General features: G+C 45.4%; 1 protein-coding gene across 1 annotated transcript in view; it reads left to right on the top strand.

The window, feature by feature from the left end:
• LOC311240399 (uncharacterized protein) overlaps window positions 1-19,777 on the top strand; it is a gene marked incomplete at both ends in the record, with an annotated part of 536,458 nt that overhangs the window by 111,377 nt on the left and 405,304 nt on the right. The window lies entirely within an intron of this gene.

Raw genomic sequence — 19,777 nt, 5'->3', positions numbered from 1 at the left:
GGTATACAATGAAATGCGGGTGGTCTTGCCCGCAACGATGTGCAATACAGTGGTACATATAATAGAATCAAAAGAAGGAAACAACATTGTGCAGTAACAGGTAGCAGGTAACATGGAGTGACATCTCGGTATCTGTACATAGTTATTTACAGAGCATATGGGACATGCTAGTTAGCTTTGGTAGTGCAATACACTGTTCCTGTTATTCTAATTTAAAGTGACCTTTCCTTTGGCCATAAGTGTGCGTGTGTGCGACATGACTGTGTGCCCGCTCATGTTAAAGTGTTAAGTGGCTGCTCGTGTGTGAGCGTGCACAGTGTGCGTGTCGTGTGTGTGTTCATGTGTGCTTGTGTGTGGACAGTTCAATGTTCTGAGCACTCAATGTTCATTGTTCATGGCTCTGATGGCCTGGGGGAAGAAGCTGAGCCTAAGCCGCTCTGTCCTAGTAGCTGGGGTTCGCAGGCGTCTGCCTGACCTCAGCAGCTGAAACAGGCTGTTATTGGGGTGGTGAGGGTCTTTCATTATCCTGCAGGCTCTGGATTTGCACCTCTTGTTGTATAGAACCTGCAGGGGGGGTAGGGTAGTGCAATACCCGTGGTACGCTCGGCTGAGCGCACCACTCTCTGTAGGGCCTTCTTGTCCTGTGCCGTGCTGTTTCCATACCAGGCAGTGATGTTTCCGGTCAGGATGCTCTCTACAGCTCCTGAGTAGAAGGACTGGAGTATCTTTCCCGATACTCTGAACTTCCTTAACTGTCTCAGGTGCAGCGTTTCCGTTAGCCGGTAATTACCGGTATTTGACCGGCAAAATCTGGTGAAGTCCGACATATCTAATCTCTCCGGTCATAATGTCCGGTGAAAATAATTCCCTCTAAACACAATTAGATTATTTGAATTGTATTAAAATAGGCTAAAATTAAATAGCCTATGCGATGAACGAAACAATCATTACATTTGTCGTTGCTTCACCAAGCAGCCGGTCAATGACATCCTGTGTCAGCGAGCTGGCAGCTGATATATTTACGTGAAGCATGGCTTGGCAGGGTGCAGTACTCCAATTCAGCCATTGGCAATTCAGCTGTTGGGTGGGGGCGCTGCTGACACCGCTGCTCTGCTCTGTCTGCTCCTGCTCCATGCTTCACGTAAATATATCAGCTGCCAGCTCGCTGACACAGGATGTCATTGACCGGCTGCTTGGTGAAGCAACGACAAATGTAATGATTGTTTCGTTCATCGCATAGGCTATTTAATTTTAGCCTATTTTAATACAATTCAAATAATCAAATTGTGCTTAGAGGGAATTATTTTCACCGGACATTATGAGCAGCAGCACCAAGTCGTTGGGAGGTGGAGATATACATCACGGCGCAAACCCACGATAATGTTGCCGTCTCTCTGCCAAATTTCTCAGTTCTTCGCTTGATATAATTAATACAAATGTCCAATATAACGGAATTCGTTAGCTCATAAAAATGTGATTATAACAGACTGCTGTTTATTAAGGTCGGGCAGACTGCCCACCGACACCTCAAGTCGGCAGCAGCACGCAGTCTCGAGGGACTTATTTTATTTGGAATATATTAATGACTGTATATACGCAAAAGTAGTCTAGTTTTAAGTTAAAATATTATAAATGCCTTGATGATGTCATTCTTTATATAGGCCTATCAATTGTTTTTAAGCTCAATAAACTCTGACCGGAATTTATCCCATTTGTCCGGTAGATTGAAATCTACCGGACACTCAGACCTGCAAAAAAAAATTCTAACGGAAACCCTGCTCAGGTGGTAGAGACGCTGTTTCGCCTTCTTTACTACTGTGTCTATGTGTGTTGACCATGTCAGGTCCTCTGAGATGTGGACCCCCAGGTACTTGAAGCTGCTCACCCTGTCCACGGTAGCCCCGTTAATCATCAGTGGTGTGTGCGTCTCCTGCTGTCCTCTCCTATAATCCACGATCAGCTCCTTGGTTTTACCAATGTTCAGGAGCAGGCTGTTGTCCTGGCACCAGCGTTCCAGTACCTCAACCTCCTCCCGGTAGGCCTTCTCGTCGTTGTCCGAGATCAGCCCCACCACCACTGTGTCATCTGCGAACTTCACTATGGAGTTGGAGCTGAACTTGGCCACACAGTCGTGTGTGTAGAGTGAGTACAGCAGGGGGCTCAGAACACAGCCCTGGGGGGACCCGATGCTCAGGGTGATGGTGTTGGAGGTCTGACCCCCCACCCTGACCGCCTGGGGTCTTTCGCTCAGAAAGTCCAGTACCCAGGCGCTCAGGGCGGAGCTCAGACCTAGCTCGATCAGCTTGTCCACCAGTCTGGTGGGGACTATGGTGTTGAACGCTGAGCTGTAGTCAATGAACAACAGTCTCACATAGCCCCCCTTCTGACGGTCAAGGTGCGAGAGGGTGCTGTGCAGTACCTGGGAGACCGCGTCGTCGGTGGACCTGTTTGTCCTGTATGCAAATTGCATAGGGTCCATATCACTGGGGAGGGAGGCACAAATGTGGTCCTTGACCAGCCTCTCGAAACATTTCATGACATGGTATTTACTGCACAGCCAGGCCAGCATATACATGAAACCCGGCTTGTATTAGGAGGCCGGCTTATAATTGCTTAGCTCAACAGCGCACCCGGTCATTAATAGAGACCCGGTTTTTAATTGAATACCGGTTACTATTAGAGGAATTACGGTAAGTCACGATACGATAGTATTGCGATTCAAAATATATTGCGATATTAATATTGCGTTATATTGCGATTTATTACCTTTTTTCAACTGCAAAAAAAAACTGTCAACATGTTTTATCTAATAAAATAAAGTTTTCAGTCTGTTCATCTCACTTCAATCATTTTCATTGCAGCAAATGGGATTTTCTCAAGCAGACAGATGTCAACACTAATCTGTGTTGCATGTACCTGACAAACTGAACTATTTGTATTAGTCATATTCCAATTTAACTGAATGCACACGTGTGTACTATTACAGGTATTGAGATGAACAATGCAACTTCCTTATAAAAAAGAAAAGATTTGCATAATAAAATAACGATACTTTACGTCCTTGTATCGGCACTGCACTGGCTCCCCATTGCTGCACGAATCCGCTTCAAGGCCCTCGACCTAGCATACCGTGCGGCAAAGGGAACCGCTCCCGCCTACCTCCGGTCAATGGTCTCTAACTACACACCCTCAAGACCCCTACGCTCTGCATCTTCTGGCCGCCTCAGACCTACTCCTATCCAAGCTCCGGGAGGGTCATCAAAGAGAAGTCGCCTATTCTCAGTCCTTGCCCCACAATGGTGGAATGAACTACCCACCCCAGTTAGGACAGCCGAATCACGTCCAATCTTTCGCCGTCGACTAAAGACGCACTTCTTCAACCATTATCTGAAAAAAAAAAAAAAAAAAAAAAAAAAAACCTAACTAACCGTACTGTCATGCACTTGTCCTAATAAACTAACCTACACTGTAGCACTCAACACTTTGATGAACATTGTTGCTCAGCTGATAGAGTTGTGCCCTTCCTGATGGCTTGTCGTACAGAACTTGTAAGTCGCTTTGGATAAAAGCGTCAGCTAAATGACTAAATAAAAATGTAAACTCAACTAACCGCCTCGGACAGTCCTTCATACCAGCGGCCATCAGGCTCCACAACAGTGGGCAGCGACTAGCAGCCTCCAGGCCCCACAACAGGGGGCAGCGACAGCGACTGCTACCAGACATTGACCTGGGACTTATAGGAACCCAAGGGGGACAAAGTAGACTACCCTGGTACTTTGATTAATGTATACTCAGTAGATAGTAAATTATTATTATAACACTACCTCTTGCATACTGCACCTCATGTGACACTGTGAATAATGTGAATATTCCTCAGCTAGTCAGATAGTAAATTATATTGACCATATTGATCAAATTGTTTACACTGCCTGTGTTGTCTTTTACTACCTGTATACTGTGTTGTTTTACTACCTGTACCCCTCCCCCCCTCCCCCCCATGCTGCTATGATGCCTGAATTTCCCCAAGGGGATCAATAAAGGAATATCTTATCTTATCTTATCTTAAATGCTACAGTATTGCCACGCAAAGTATCGCGATACTATACTGCAGGGGTTCTCAAACTTTTTCATACCGTGACCTAGGGCTGGGCGATATGTCGAGTATACTCGATGTATCGCGGCTTGTTCTACGTGAGATGTAGTAAATTACTATATCGTGAACATCGAGTATATGTTGTCACGTCGCGGCTGATATGAGACTTGCTTTAGTGCAGAGCGTTCCTCTCATCATTATAGACAGACCAGTGCGGACCTTAAATGACATGCAATTGTAATTTCATTACACAGACCAGCGCGGACCTTCAATGACATGCAATATAATTGTCGACGCGAGCAATGGGCTAACGCTAGCTGCTAAGTTAAACTATAAATAGGCTAAGCTAACTAGCGTTAGCTCTTAGCTGCTAACCCTGGAAGCGTTCAAAGCGGACTCCACTACACTAGTTCCATTCGTGAGAAAAGGGGGTGGGTTTAAAGACAACAGAGGTTTAAAGATAACTTCATATTTATTGGTTATTCGTTTCTTGCATCCAGTTTCAATCTCCGTGTGTTCAACTTCCTGTGTTTACATTCGAGTGTGACATCATCAGGGAGAGAGAGGGAGAGAGAGGGAGGGAGGGAGGGAGGAGGCTGCTACTGGAGCCAGCTAACGTTAGCTTGCTGATGATACTACTACTTCGACATGCTGCTAGTGGACTGGAGCCAGCTAACGTTAGCTTGCTGATGCTACTACTACTTCGACGTGCTGCTAGTCGACTGGAGCCAGCTAACGTTAGCTTGCTGATGCTACTACTACTTTGACATGCTGCTAGTGGACTGGAGCCAGCTAACGTTAGCTTGCCTAGGCTACCAGCACATCAACAAGCTGCTGGAGCCAGCTAACGTTATCTTGCCGAGGCTACCAGCACATCGACAAGCTGCTGGAGCCAGCTAACGTTAGCTTGCCTAGGCTACCAGCAGATTGACAAGTTGCTGGAGCCAGCTAACATTAGCTTGCCTAGGCTACCAGCACATCAACAAGCTGCTGGAGCCAGCTAATGTTAGCTTGCCGAGGCTACCAGCAGATCGACAAGCTGCTGGAGCCAGCTAACGTTAGCTTGCCTAGTCTACCAGCACATCAACAAGCTGCTGGAGCCAGCTAACGTTAGCTTGCCGAGGCTACCAGCACATCAACAAGCTGCTGGAGCCAGCTAACGTTAGCTTGCCGAGGCTACCAGCAGATCGACAAGCTGCTGGAGCCAGATAACGTTAGCTTGCCGAGGCTACCAGCACATCGACAAGCTGCTGGAGCCAGCTAACGTTAGCTTGCAGAGGCTACCAGCAGATCGACAGTTAACATTACATAAGGTTTTAGCGCGACGTGGGCATTCCAGAATGGCGAGGATGCAAAGCATGTTAGACCATTGGACTCGTCGCAGACTAATTCTATCTATTTTTAGGGGCAAATACGAGTGAAATAGTCGCGCTGTGGTTACATGTCGTCATTGCTATTTCAGAGCTGCTCTACCGGTTACAAGGTATAGTCAAAATCCATACCGTTTATACCGTCCACCCCTACTCCAACCACCCTGTCACCGGCGGTGTCCCCCAGGGATCCGTCCTCGGCCCCCTGCTGTTCACCCTATACATGCTCCCCCTCGGCCGCATCATCAGCCGGCACGGTGTGTCGTTCCACTGTTACGCTGACGACACCCAGCTGTATATCCGGATTACACCATCATCACCTTCACCACCCCCCACACTGACCGCTTGCCTGGAGGAGACTAAGGCGTGGATGAACCACAGGTTTCTCCAGGTCAACAGCTCAAACTGAAGCCATGCTGATCGGTACCCCACACCAGGTCCGGTCATCCACCATCACCACCATCTCCTTCTCCGGTGAGGACATTCCCCTCTCCACCCTTGTCACCAACTTGGGCGTGAAAATGGACCCCCACCTCACATACGAAACTCACATCAAACACCTCTGCAAGACCTTTTTCTTTCACCTCAGAAACATCACTAAACTCCGTTCCTCACTCACCCTGGCAGATTGAGAAACTCCACGCCTTTGTTTCCTCGAGACTGGACTATTGCAATGCACTCCTCATCGGGATTCCTAGTAAAAGCATTCAAAAACTGCAAACCATCCAGAATAGCGCTGCTAGAATCCTGATGAGGGTGCACAAATATGATCACATCACCCCCACCCTCCAGTGCATGTGAGCGGATCGGAGCGTGAGCGGCGCGGGGCGCGGAGCGGCCGGTTTTGACGTGAGCGAGGAGTGGGTTTTAAAATGAGTCGGCGCGACGTCCGGAGCGAGAGTTCTCCTCCGCTCCAATCCACTCCAGGCCGCTCACAGTGGTTTAACACTGATGTAATATATACATGCAGTACAATGCCAAAGCAACAGATGGCGATGTACAAACATGAAGGCCATTTTCAACCAATGAGAAGGGTGAACCTGTGATAGGCTGTTCGTTCAGGCTTTGTCACTGTAGAGACGCCCACACTCACTCCAGTTAGAAAAAGTATATCGATGCCATTGTTGTTGACGTTAGCTTACATGCTAACGTTAATGGCAGCGACCATAGCATTGTGGCTCGGCTAGCCTATCATCGCTTAATAGAGATAGTGAATGGATAAACAACGTTATTTAACATTGCAGAATGGCTACAATTACAATGCGGCTCAATACAAACAATTGTTAAGGGGCCCAGGGGGTGTAGACTGTTGTAGTTTGAGCTCATTTACACCATGCTCCAAAAAAAGAAGAAAAAAAACTGCCGAGCGATCTGGCGCGGGGAGCGGGGAGCGCTCGATTCAAGGTGAGCGGGGAACGAGCGGAGAGCGACTTGGGGGCGGGGTCAACATGAGTGATTAGCGGAGCGGACCAAGCTTTAAAGAGCGAAGAGCGGATTTCTCGGCCGCGCCGATCCGCTCACGTGGTCTGCCACCCTCAGATCACTTCACTGGCTCCCCGTGGAACACAGGATCGAGTACAAGGTCTCCCTCCTCACTCACCAGTGCGTACATGGTGGTGCCCCTGCCTACCTCAAGGAACTCCTCACCCCCCACTCCTCCTCACGCTCCCTCCGCTCCGGCACAGCCTACCTCCTCAAAGCCCCCAGGACTAAGCTGCACACCATGGGCGATCAAGCCTTCTGCTCTGCCGCACCCAGACTGTGGAATGCTCTCCCCATCCACCTGCGAGCACCACAATCCGTCGAGGCTTTTAAAAGGGGCCTAAAACATTTATTTTTAACAAGGCTTTTGCCTGAATTTTTCTTTTACTTTAACTTTTACTTCTATTAATTCTTTTTTCATTATTTTAATCTATTTTATTTTTATGTTCTTCCATTTCATTGGTTGTTTTATTCATTTAACTTTTTGTCTTTATCTCCTGTAGCACTTTGAGATTTTTACAAATGTAAAGTGCGGTACAAATTGAATTTATTATTATTATTATTATTATTATTAATGGCTTTGCTTGTCCAAATGACAATACTGACCAAATTGAGATTTCTTTTTCTCTTGTCCATTTATTTTGTTTGCTTTCTAGTTTAAAATACAGTTTAAAACCGTCTGTACACAGTAGGCTATGTGTGCTAGCAGAGCTAGTCTCCAGTCGCGATTCACGGTGCACATTGGTTTGTCCACCAAAAAAGCGCCAAAAGATAGAAAAGAAACTAGCAGAGCCAGAACTGTTCATTCAACTCCCCTGGAGCCACAGCCAGCAGAGAAGCCTGTTTACTTTCGCTTTCAAACCAGCTGCAGCCTGAGAACTGGAGTGTGAGGGGCTGTAACACTAAATATGGTGGCAATGACAAAGAATTGCTGCAAAATAAACATACATTTGTTGTTTAAAAAAATATATATATACTTTTTTTATACTGATAACAATATCGATAATTATCTATCAAGTGATATGATAACATTATCATATCGTGATAAAATGTTTGGCCATATCGCCCAGCTCTATGTCAAGGTGCTCAGCCCCAGCAGGTCCAGTTTCACTATCAGCTCTTGGCGGATGATAGTGTTGAATGCTGAACTAAAGTCTATGAACAAAATCCTGGCGTAGTGTCAGGATGGGTGAGAGCTGCATGGAGGGCAGTGGAGATTGCATCATCGGTGGACCGGTTGGCCTGATATGCAAACTGGGAGGGGTCCAGGGAGGGAGGGAGGGTGGATTTAATGTGTTGCATGACTAGCCGGTTAAAGCACCTCATGATGATTAGTGTCAGAGCAACGAGATGGTAGTCATTGTAGCAGGCTGGAGAAGCCTTCTTTGGGACCGGGTTGATAGTGTCTTTGAAGCATGCGGGGAAAGCGGCTTGGCTCAGGGAGGTGTTAAAGATGTCTGTGAAGACATCAGTGAGCTCCACTGCACAGTCTTTCAGCACCCGCCCGAGTATGTTGTCTGGGCCCCCAGCTTTGCGAGCGTTGATCCTGGAGAGGGATTGTCGCACGCTGGCTGACATTTGACCTTTACAATGACCTCGAGACATAATAATTACTTCGGAAATGGATCCCTTGCACCAACAAACATAGACAAAGTGATATTATACAAGGATCTAGTTCTAATAGGAGCTGAGATATGACATGTTCTTTTTCCGACGGTGGCCATATTGGATTGTATGCATTGCATACAGGCCACCAGGCGGTTACCCCAAGTTGTATGCTGTGATTTTTTAAAACCATGATATGCCCATACCTAACACCATACCTAACTTTTGCAAAACTTTTAACCAAATTGCAAAACATATTCCCTCTCAGCTAAAATGTTTTACATTTGTAGTATTTTACCATCTCGACTAACTGCTAGCATCTGCAACAACGTAATTCTCTTCGCAATAAAATATTACATTTCTCTCGATACTGGACGCTACCTCTGATAGCTCTATGTAGCTCTAAAGACACTCATTGTCAATGGATTGGTCAAAAAGAAAAGAGCTGCTGGGATACAAATACATAGTAAACCATCAGTGAAAGAAAGCTGCTGTTTGATAAGAGTTATTTTTCTTGTCCTTTTTTGATAAGTGAATGACAATTGACGATACGGATGTATTGTTTAGCCCAAGAGTAGCCTATTGATAATTTGTTTTCAATTAATATGTTTATCAGATCAACATAAGCATAATAGATATAAAGAACTTAGTTAGTTCACACCTTATTTCACATCTATGGGCACATATGTAACTACTATGACAGACGGATATGAACAAATCAACAGATAAAGGTAACAAGTCTTTCCTCCTTTGCCTTTGAGCCATAGGCCACAACAGGATAAACAAGCAGCTTCAAGGCTGCAATGCCAACAGTTGTCTTGGTGCTGGGCAGACTGAAAGGTTATAGGGTGGCAATATGCTGGATACTATAAGACTGTTGAACGAAAAAGGCAAAAAGTGATCTTAATTATTGATCTGATAAATATATTACAAACAAATGATCAATAGGCTACTCTTTTGCTAAACAATACATGGATTAATTTACATGTAATTTATATTGCTAATATAATGTCCATTCCATTGAATATATCATTTCAGACTGACTTGTCTGTACTAGTGGTCTGTGTACTCTTAATTGCTCCCCAGAACAACACAAACTAGGAACAACATTGATATTGTTACAAGGACAGATACAACCACAATGTCATATGTTGGCCAGTTTTCAATAACCGCCCTTGGAGCAGATTCACCGTTAGATCACATCAACTAAATTTGGAGCATAAAACATTTTTAGAACTAGATAAATACAAACTGAACGAATGCAAAACACACAAGATCTGAACTCTTCATTGTTGTACTTCTCTCTTCTCCAGGTACAATTGCTGCATTGCTCCCCAACAACAAGCAGAGATATGAAGAACGAGTCAAGGCCTCACTGCTGTGACCAGTGTGGGAAGCGCTTCATCAATAAGGCCACTTTTCTAATACACCAGTGCATTCATACAGGAGAGAAGCCCTATAACTGTGACCAGTGTGAGAAGAGCTTCAGTAACTCTGGAGGCTTAAAGAAACACCAGCGCATTCATACAGGAGAGAAGCCCTATAACTGTGACCAGTGTGAGAAGAGCTTCAATCATTCTGGAACCTTAAAGACACACCAGCACATTCATACAGGAGAGAAGCCGTACTACTGTGACCAGTGTGAGAAGAGCTTCAGTACCTCTGGAGGCTTAAATAAACACCAGCTCATTCATACAGGAGAGAAACCCTATAACTGTGACCAGTGTGAGAAGAGCTTCAATCAATCTGGAACATTAAAGGACCACCAGCGCATTCATACAGGAGAGAAGCCCTATAACTGTAACCAGTGTGAGAAGAGCTTCATTACCTCTGGAAGCTTAAAAGGACACCAGCGCATTCATACAGGAGAGAAGCCTTACTACTGTGACCAGTGTGAGAAGAGCTTCAGTTATTCTGGAAGCTTAAAGGTACACCAGCGCATTCATACAGGAGATAAACCCTATAACTGTGACCAGTGTGAGAAGAGCTTCAGTAACTCTGGACGCTTAAGGAAACACCAGCGCATTCATACAGGAGAGAAGCCTTACTACTGTGACCAGTGTGAGAAGAGCTTCAGTAACTCTGGAGATTTAAAGAGACACAAGCGCGTTCATACAGGAGAGAAGCCTTACCACTGTGACCAGTGTGAGAAGAGCTTCAGTCATTCTGGAAGCTTAAAGAAACACCAGCTCATTCATACAGGAGAGAAGCCTTACTACTGTGACCAGTGTGAGAAGAGCTTCAATCGTTCTGGACACTTAAAGATACACCAGCGCATTCATACAGGCTATAAACCCTATAACTGTGACCATTGTGAGAAGAGCTTCAGTACCGCTGGACACTTAAAGAGACACCAGCGCATTCATGCCGGAGAGTAGCCTTACCACTGTTACCAGTGTGAGAAGAGCTTCAGTAGATATGACCACGTAAAGAGACACCAGTGAATTCATACAGGAGAGATATACCATTATATTCAAGTATATTTATTCAGGTTTTCAAACCCTAAAATTGTGTAGAAATCTGCCTAAAAACTCATACTTGACAACACATTCTTCCTGGACAGCAATCCAACTATTGTGATCTGCATCAGAAGAACTTCTGACACTTCTTCAAACACCAGTTTCATGGTTTAAATAGAGCCTTCTAGTCCTCTCTTCCAACAATAGTTGTCTCTCTTCCAACATGGCTGCCTGTAAACAGACATGCATAGGGCCCAAGGGCCCTTATCTGGCTGGTGGTAATTGTATTGAATTTTTTGTTCATTTTCTATTGAAATTCTATCAAATGTGCTAAATATAGATGCAACAATGCAAGTTTTGAAAGATTGCTTCCCTCCCAACTATTCTTTAACATCTGTAAGCTTTGCAACAGGACTCACTAGGAAATACTGCACGTGGTTTAGGAGGGGTGGCTCCTAGGTAGAGCAGGGCAGGACGCAGGAAGACAATGGGTCTCATTCACCAACGGACTTAGGACAAAATATCTGACAAATTTTGGTCTTAACGCCACTTTTCGGTCCGATGTTGGGATTCACGAACGGTCCCTTTTCCTGGATTCGGTCCTAACTTGACTATTGTAATGCACTGTTCACTGGTCTTCCCAAAGCAACCATTGGGAAGCTTCAGCTTATCCAAAACTCTGCAGCTCGATTACTAACTCGTACAAAGAGAAGAGAACATATCACTCCAGTCCTAGCTAGGGATGGGAATTGATAAGATTTTATTGATACGATTCCATTATCGATTCTGCTTATCGATACGATTCTTTATCCATTCCCTTATCGCTTCCTGATCATTTAGCATTTAAATAAATAAATTGGAAATGCAACAGAACTAAGCTGGTTAGAATAATAGGCAACTTGACATTTCTGATTGTCATTTATTGTTGGGCCCCCATTTCAGAAAAATACAAAAACTGTAAAAAAAAAAAAAAAATTAACTATACACTTCTATAAAATAATTCTCTTAACACTTTGATTGCCTAAGGCTAAATTCATGATATACCATAGGTTGCCAGCTCTATTTGTCTATGGAGAAGTTCCCCTTCTTTGCAGGGCTATAACTTTTTAAATTCTATTGCTAAATTGCCATTATTAGGGCCCATTCAATGTCCTATATGTATTGTTCAGGGTGTATGAACGTTAAACTTTTTCATTCACATATTCATACTAAAATATGATCTAAAGTATAAGTATGTTTTCATCTCTTTCTGCAGCTTTAAAATGTTCATCATAGCAGTTAGTGTCGAACACGGTAATATTACACGCTAAAACTCACCCCAGTATCCGCGGGCCGTTGGGCGATCAGCGTGGGGTAGACAGTTTTCCATTATGGGATGTTGAAATAGTCGGTCCATTTCCAGGTTGTATAATAATATATACGTCCAAATCATGTTGTTTTTTCGAGTTATTTCCACCGATCGATGTTCACTGTGTGAAGACGGAGTCTCTCTAACGATAGCGAGTGCCCGGACCCCATATGGAGTGAGTCCTACCGGGTTAAAGGTTGACATCCGGTTTCTATCTGCCGATCGGCCACCAGATGGCGCTCTTGAACCGCTAGAGGATTGAGAGGAGATCACACTTGTGTCTCAGGGCCCCGGAAAGGAAATATGATTCCGATCACAGATTTTTGAAATATTGATATCAAAGACTAGTTACGGCGTCTTCGGCAACTTGAGCATGGCGGGGAAGGACGCCTAAACACGTCTTCCGGCAGTTAAAGTGTTAAGCTAATTTATTTCTTTTTTAGATTTTTTTTATTCTTAAACTAATTTAATCTATTGAACTGTAGTTGCATTCAACTGGTCGTTATTCCTCTGTCTTTCAGAAGACATATGAGCATATGACCAAAACCCAGGCAATTTCGAGCCCTTAAGGAATCAAATAGTCTGCTCTATGGCTGAATGCTAACGCTAACGCTATTGTTTTTAAATGCGCAACGGTCGGGAAAACATGGCAGTGATAAGAGGAATCGATAGTCACGGAGGCATGCGATTCCAGGAATTGGACAATTAGGAACCGGCTCCCAACGGGAACCGGTTTTCGATTCCCATCCCAGCCATTGGCACTGGCTGCCAATAACTCATATAATTGATTTTAAGGTCATTTTCCTGACATATAAAGCTCTTAACACTTTCAGTGCCGTTCACGTAGGTCTACGGTTCTGTCATCCGATCGTTGAGTGCCGGAAACGTAGATCTACGTTTGTCATGGTATTTCTTTTATTATCTATATTCATTCATAATTCAGCGGGGCACCTTGTGCATACTGTTCTGATTGTGTCTAAGCTGGCAGACGGTATTATACCGCCCTCTAACGCCTTCGGCCAGTAATGCACCCGGTTAGAAATGTGTTCGTTTATTTTCTATACCGAGCTGCGGCGTGGGGGCGGGTCCTAAACACTCCGGCAAAACACACGCTTATAGGGATGGTTTGGACAACTGACCCCGCCCGCCCGTTGAAGAGCAATGCCCAATAACGTCGGAGGGACGATCGCTGTGGATAACTGGAATGGCGATGAGATTATTGGATTCTTTTTTTTTTCATTACTTCAGAGACCAGGTAAGGACACTATATATGAAAGCTTGCGTTGATCTGATATTTATTTCTACTGCGATTGAAGCTATATGTGTTTATGTGTCTGGCTGTTCTGCCGTTGGGATGGGGGGGGGGGGGGCGCCGGTCTAAACCACATTGCATGCGTGCACGACAAAGGATAATAGTGGTGATCTAGCGTTGATTTCAGGAAGATCCGATAATCAGGTGAAAAATTACAACATGTTTATTGAATTACACAAAAACGCTGTTTTCGTGTCTCTTCCCTGGAATTGCTCTGAAGCGGCCGGACTATGTTCATATTCAAAACGGTATCAAACGGAATTGTACGGATGAAAAAAGAATCTGTTTTTTGCACGTTGACCAGAAGTAGCTCAATGAGACTCAAGGGCGTTATTAGACCCATAGCGATACTATAAAATATAGGTTTAGTTTTACAAACTACAACGGCACGGTGGTGTAGTGGTTAACACTGTCGCCTCACAGCAAGAAGGTCCAGGGTTCGATTCCCGCTTGGGGACCAGGTTTCCATGATGCCAGGTACCCAGGTGGGGTATCTCCCAGGCCTTTCTGTGTGGAGTTTGCATGTTCTCCCCGTGCTCGCAAGGGTTTCCCCCCCGATAAGATAAACCCAATGGAAAAACATGCACAACAACAGATCGCTAACGCTGTGGCGTCCTTGACGAAGACGGACAGGAGCACTTGGATTGGTCCCCTGGCGCGGCTCACGTTGACGCCTGTCTGCTCCCGGCTGCCCTTGGGGGGGAAGGACGACGGGATGGGTTAATCGCAGAGACGAATCGCATCGGCGATTCTAAAGAGACAATGCATGCGTGTGTGTTCCGGTGTGTGTGCTAAAAACTAACCGCTGTGTGTACCGCTAAAACATTGAGTGTCGTTGCATGCCGAATAAAGACCTCTGCAACAGGTCCTGCATTATTATTATTATATAACTACGTTTACATGGGATTAATGGGCGGCACGGAAGTGGTCACTTCCCGGAAGGGGCGTGGCACTCAATGTGTTCATGAGCAAGGCCCAAAATACATAGCAAATTCCCTAGTTACTTATCTGCCCTCAAGAACGCCACGGTCATCCACTACAGGTTTATTAGACACACCCAGGAACCAAAAGAGGATCGGAAGTACAGCATTTGCCAACTATGCCCCAAAACTATGGAACACGCTACCAACACACATCAGGAACACCAGCTCCATACACATTTTTAAAGGAAAATTCAAAACGTACCTATACAGTCTAGCTTACAAATAGTGTACCATGCCTTAGGGAAAGCGAGTATCTTATTGAAATGTTTTTATTATTATGTGTTTTTAATTTTATGTATTGATCTTTTACTGAAATGTTATTTTACTGTGCTTTGCCTATTGCGGTACTTTTATTACTGTTGTCTTATTAATGTGATGCTTTACATATGCGTATGTTTGTGTACAGCACTTTGAGCTGCATGACATGTATGAAAGGTGCTTTATAATTTTTTTTTTACTTACTAACTAAGAGCAGGATTTAGGATCGCTGAATATCAGTCATAAGTCGACAGACTGGTGTGTGCCGTGTCTGGAGTCTGGGCAATGTTCTGTGGATTTTCACATTTTTCTTTTTTTACATAATATGAAACTACAGGTTCATACCTTCAAAATAAGATTTGAGCGGATACTTTTCAATCAATGTCCTATGAAACATTCTGGTAACACTCTAACCTAATCATAGATCAGGCCTTGTAATCAATGTCACCGCCTCTCCACACCAATTCACACCTGGTAAAGGCCCAGCTTCCAGTCTGAGGCCTTTGCTATTGTCTAATTTGTTTGGGGGTAAGCAGGGGGCACTGGGGTGCGGAGTCATTAGAAATGTATTGTGAATTACAATAATAATAATAAAAATTGTTTTCTCAGCCTAGTGTCTAACTATTGTAATGCTATACATAGAACATGGACAATTATTTATACATGGATGTCTAGCCTCTGCTTCACTGTAAAAGAAAATCAGATATAGTCTTGTTAAATACCAGCTTTTTCTCTGTTGGAATCATTCTGATGACAACAGCAGAGAGGGTAGGATCTTTTAACTGAGTAATACTGTGTACATCATTTTGAAGTGTGTGACTAAATTGTGTTGTGGAAATTGTTTGTAATTAGTTTCACCCAGCTGACAGAAACTGGAGGTGTGGCCTTTGTGCATGTGGCCTTTTGCTGCAGGTGTCACTCATTAGTAATTAGTGATAGTGATTTAAAGACTTGCTGGCTTAGTGTCAGCGAAGCGTCGAAACGAAGAGGGACAAAGAGGAGGAGTTTTCCTGGAGTTCTCCGCTGAGGGATCCACCCAGTGCTAAGTACACCATAATCCTATTTCCCTCCCACTCTGCTATTTCCCTACTATCTCGCTTCCTCCCTACAACCTTCTCCCTGCCACTCTTGACACCACAATGTGCCTCATATCTATATCCACAATCTACTCCTCCAGAACAGATTCAACCCATCCACGCCAGTTTGCTAGCAACCCGGCTAATCTCTCCTACCCTCCTACAGCCACTAATACACCTGTCACAGTACGGGGAGGCTTATGGAATTGTCAATCAGCAGTCAAGAAAGCTGACTTCATTACTGCCTACGCCCATAGTCAAAATCTGCAGCTCCTGGCTCTAACTCAACCTGGATAACCCCTGCAGCATTATCTACAAACTATAACTTCACTCACACACCTCGACCCTCCAGATGGGGTGGAGGCACTGGCCTCATGACATCTCCTTCATGGGCTACAAAACTAACAGAACTCCCAGAACTGTCACTCTCCTCCCTCGAATATCATGCAGTATCTGTCTCTAATCCTTTCAATCTCACCATTGTTACACTATATCGCCCTCCAGGTCCCCTCGATCACTTCACAGATGAGCTGGACATGCTTCTAAGCTCCTTACCGGAAGATGGTACCCCTCTCCTTCTATTAGGCGACTTCAATCTGCCTGACTCATCTCAGTCGGTCCCAGTGGTCTCCCTCCTACAACAATTTGACCTGACTCCCACTGCCATGCCTCCCACCCACAAAGCAGGCAACTCCTTGGATCTCATATTTTCCCGTAACTCCAGCATCATTAACACCACGGTAACTCCCCTACATGTATCTGACCATTCCTTCATATCCTTCTCACTAACTCTCATGCTTAACCGAAAGATCTTCACCCCAACTCAAACCGTCTCACTCAGACGCAACCTGCCCTCCCTATCCCCCTCCACCCTCTCCTCTGACATAATATCCGCTCTACCTTTGAGTGACACCTTCTCTGCTCTCCCCACAGAGATGGCAACCTCCACCCTCCTCTCAGCCCTTGCAACCTCCTTCGACAAGCTCTGTCCCCTCGTTGAGAAACCTGCCCGCCGTTCCCCACCCAGTCCATGGCTGACGGATGCAGTGAGAGAACAAAGACAGGTCCTGAGAGCGGCTGAGAGGAAGTATAGAAAGTCATGCCTCACTGCTGACATCGACACATATCGCAACCTCTTGTTAACATTCTCCAAAACCATTACTAATGCCAAAGCTTCTTTCTTTCACCATAGGATCGAGGCCTCTGCCAAGAATCTTCGCAAACTGCATGCTACCATGTCCTCCCTCCTCACTCCCCACCCCCTCCTCCCTCATCTTTTTCTGCCGAAGACTTTGCGATCTTGTTTGAGGAAAAAGTGGAGAACATCCGCAGCTCCTTCTCCCAACCCCCACCCATTCCAAACACTGAATCGAGAACCTCATCCTTCACTCTGTCATCTTTCTCTCCCATTACAGAAGCAGAGACCCTGACACTGGTAACGTCGAACCGTCCGACTACATGCCAGCTGGACCAGCTACCCTCCCCACTCCTCCAGACCATAGCACCGGACATCCTCCCATTCCTAACTGCAACCATCAACTCCTCACTCAACTCGGGGGTGGTCCCCACCTCCCTAAAACAAGCCAGAGTCACGCCCCTCATAAAAAAACCTACCCTGAACCCCACCGTCATAGGCAACTATCGTCCTGTCTCTCTTCTCTCCTTCCTTTCGAAAACACTTTAACGTGCTGTATCCAACCAACTTACTGCTTATCTCTTACAGAATGACCTCCTAGACCCCAATCAGTCTGGCTTCCGGACTGGCCACTCCACAGAAACGGCCCTCATTGCGGACACCGAGCCACTTCACTTAGCAATAGCGAAAGGCCCCTCCTCTGTCCTGATTCTCCTAGATCTATCTGCAGCCTTCGACACAGTCAACCATCAGATCCTCCTCGCGGCCCTCGCATGAATGGGAGTGGCTGGATCTGCGCTGACATGGCTGTCATCATACCTCAACGACCGCTCCTACCAAGTGTCATGGAGAGGGACTCTGTCGGCCACCCGCCCCCTGCGGACGGGTGTCCCCCAGGGCTCGGTCCTAGGACCCCTTCTCTTCTCCCTCTACACTAAATCACTGGGTAACATTATCACGTCTCATGGCTTCTCATATCATTGTTATGCCGATGATACTCAACTCTTCCTCTCCTTCCCTCCCTCAGATATCCACGTCTCTGAGCGGATCTCGGCCTGTCTGTCCGACATCTCCGCCTGGATGACGACCAACCACCTCAAACTGAACCTAAGCAAAACAGAATTGCTCCACCTGCCGGCCAAATCCTCCCCCCTGACCGACCTCTCCATCACAGTCGAGAATGCAGCTGTGACCGCGTCCCCGACCGTCAAGAACCTTGGTGTTGTCCTCGACGACCAGTTGAACTTCGCTGCTCACATCGCAGCGACAACCAGAACCTGCAGATTCCTCCTGAGCAACGTCAGAAGGATACGCCCCTTCCTGACAAAAGAAGCCACCCAACTCCTCGTCCAATCAACAGTCATCTCCTGCCTCGACTACTGCAACGCACTGCTAGCTGGCCTCCCGGCCACTGCCACCAAGCCTCTTCAACTCATTCAAAACGCAGCGGCTCGCCTGATCTCAAACCTACCGAAGTCGGCCCATGTCACCCCACTTCTTAGGGACCTGCACTGGCTCCCCATTGCTGCACGTATCCGCTTCAAGGCCCTCGACCTAGCATACCGTGCGGCAAAGGGAACCGCTCCTGCCTACCTCCGGTCAATAGTCTAACTACACACCCTCAAGACCCCTACGCTCTGCATCTTCTGGGCGCCTCAGACCTACTTCTATCCAAGCTCCCGGAGGGTCATCAAAGAGAAGCCGCCTATTCTCAGTGCTTGCCCCACAATGGTGGAATGAACTACCCATCCCAGTTAGGACAGCCGAATCCCGTCCAATCTTTCGCCGTCGACTAAAGACTCACTTCTTCAACCATTATCTGAAATGATAAAAAAATAAAAATAAAGATCTAACCCTGACTAACCTTACTGTCATGCACTTGTCCTAATAAACAAACTACACTAACACGCAACACTTTGATGAACATTGTTGCTCAGCTGATAGAGTTGTACCCTTGCTGTCTTGTCATACAGAACTTGTAAGTTGCTTTGGATAAAAGCGTCAGCTAAATGACTAAATGTAAATGTAGTCTGTACATTTTTCAAGTAACACAGTTTATTAACCTGATAAGCTGTAAGCCGTATTTCGCCTAAAGGTACATGCCTAAGTAAATGGAAGATTGCTCCACTTCTGCAAGGTCAATTTGCATGTTCTTGGTATCTAGGAACATCTAGGGACCTGGGGGTATGTATTTCCAGTGTCAGAAATATTGTGTCTGTTACTAGGCTTGAGTAAATTGTGATGAAACAAGATGATTAAACAGAAGGATTTTTAGATACAGTAATTAATGATAATCGATTTTAATTATAAATTCATATTTTACGTTATTATGGCCAAATCATACATCTATGGATAGGGAAAATGCTAGGGATGCCCCGATCACGTTTTTTGCCACCGATACCGATCGTCGTGAGCCATATCGGCCGATACCGATCCGATACCGATTGTTTTTGATTAAAAAGAAATTAAAAATTATTTTATATACATTTTTTTTTTTATAAAATATATATATTATATAATTAGACTTGTACTTTTATTATCTGCGAGACATCGCCACCACGCAACAAGTAAAAATGCTCGCTATCTGCAAACAGCTCCACTGTCTGTGTACTCTAGTAGCCTCCAGCTCCAAAAAGGATTCTCCGGCGCTGCAGCT

Source organism: Notolepis coatsorum, assembly GCF_963971535.1.
Source record: "Notolepis coatsorum genome assembly, chromosome: 14".
Taxonomy (NCBI): Eukaryota; Metazoa; Chordata; class Actinopteri; order Aulopiformes; family Paralepididae; genus Notolepis; species Notolepis coatsorum.
This window is presented reverse-complemented; position numbering and strand designations above follow the sequence as displayed.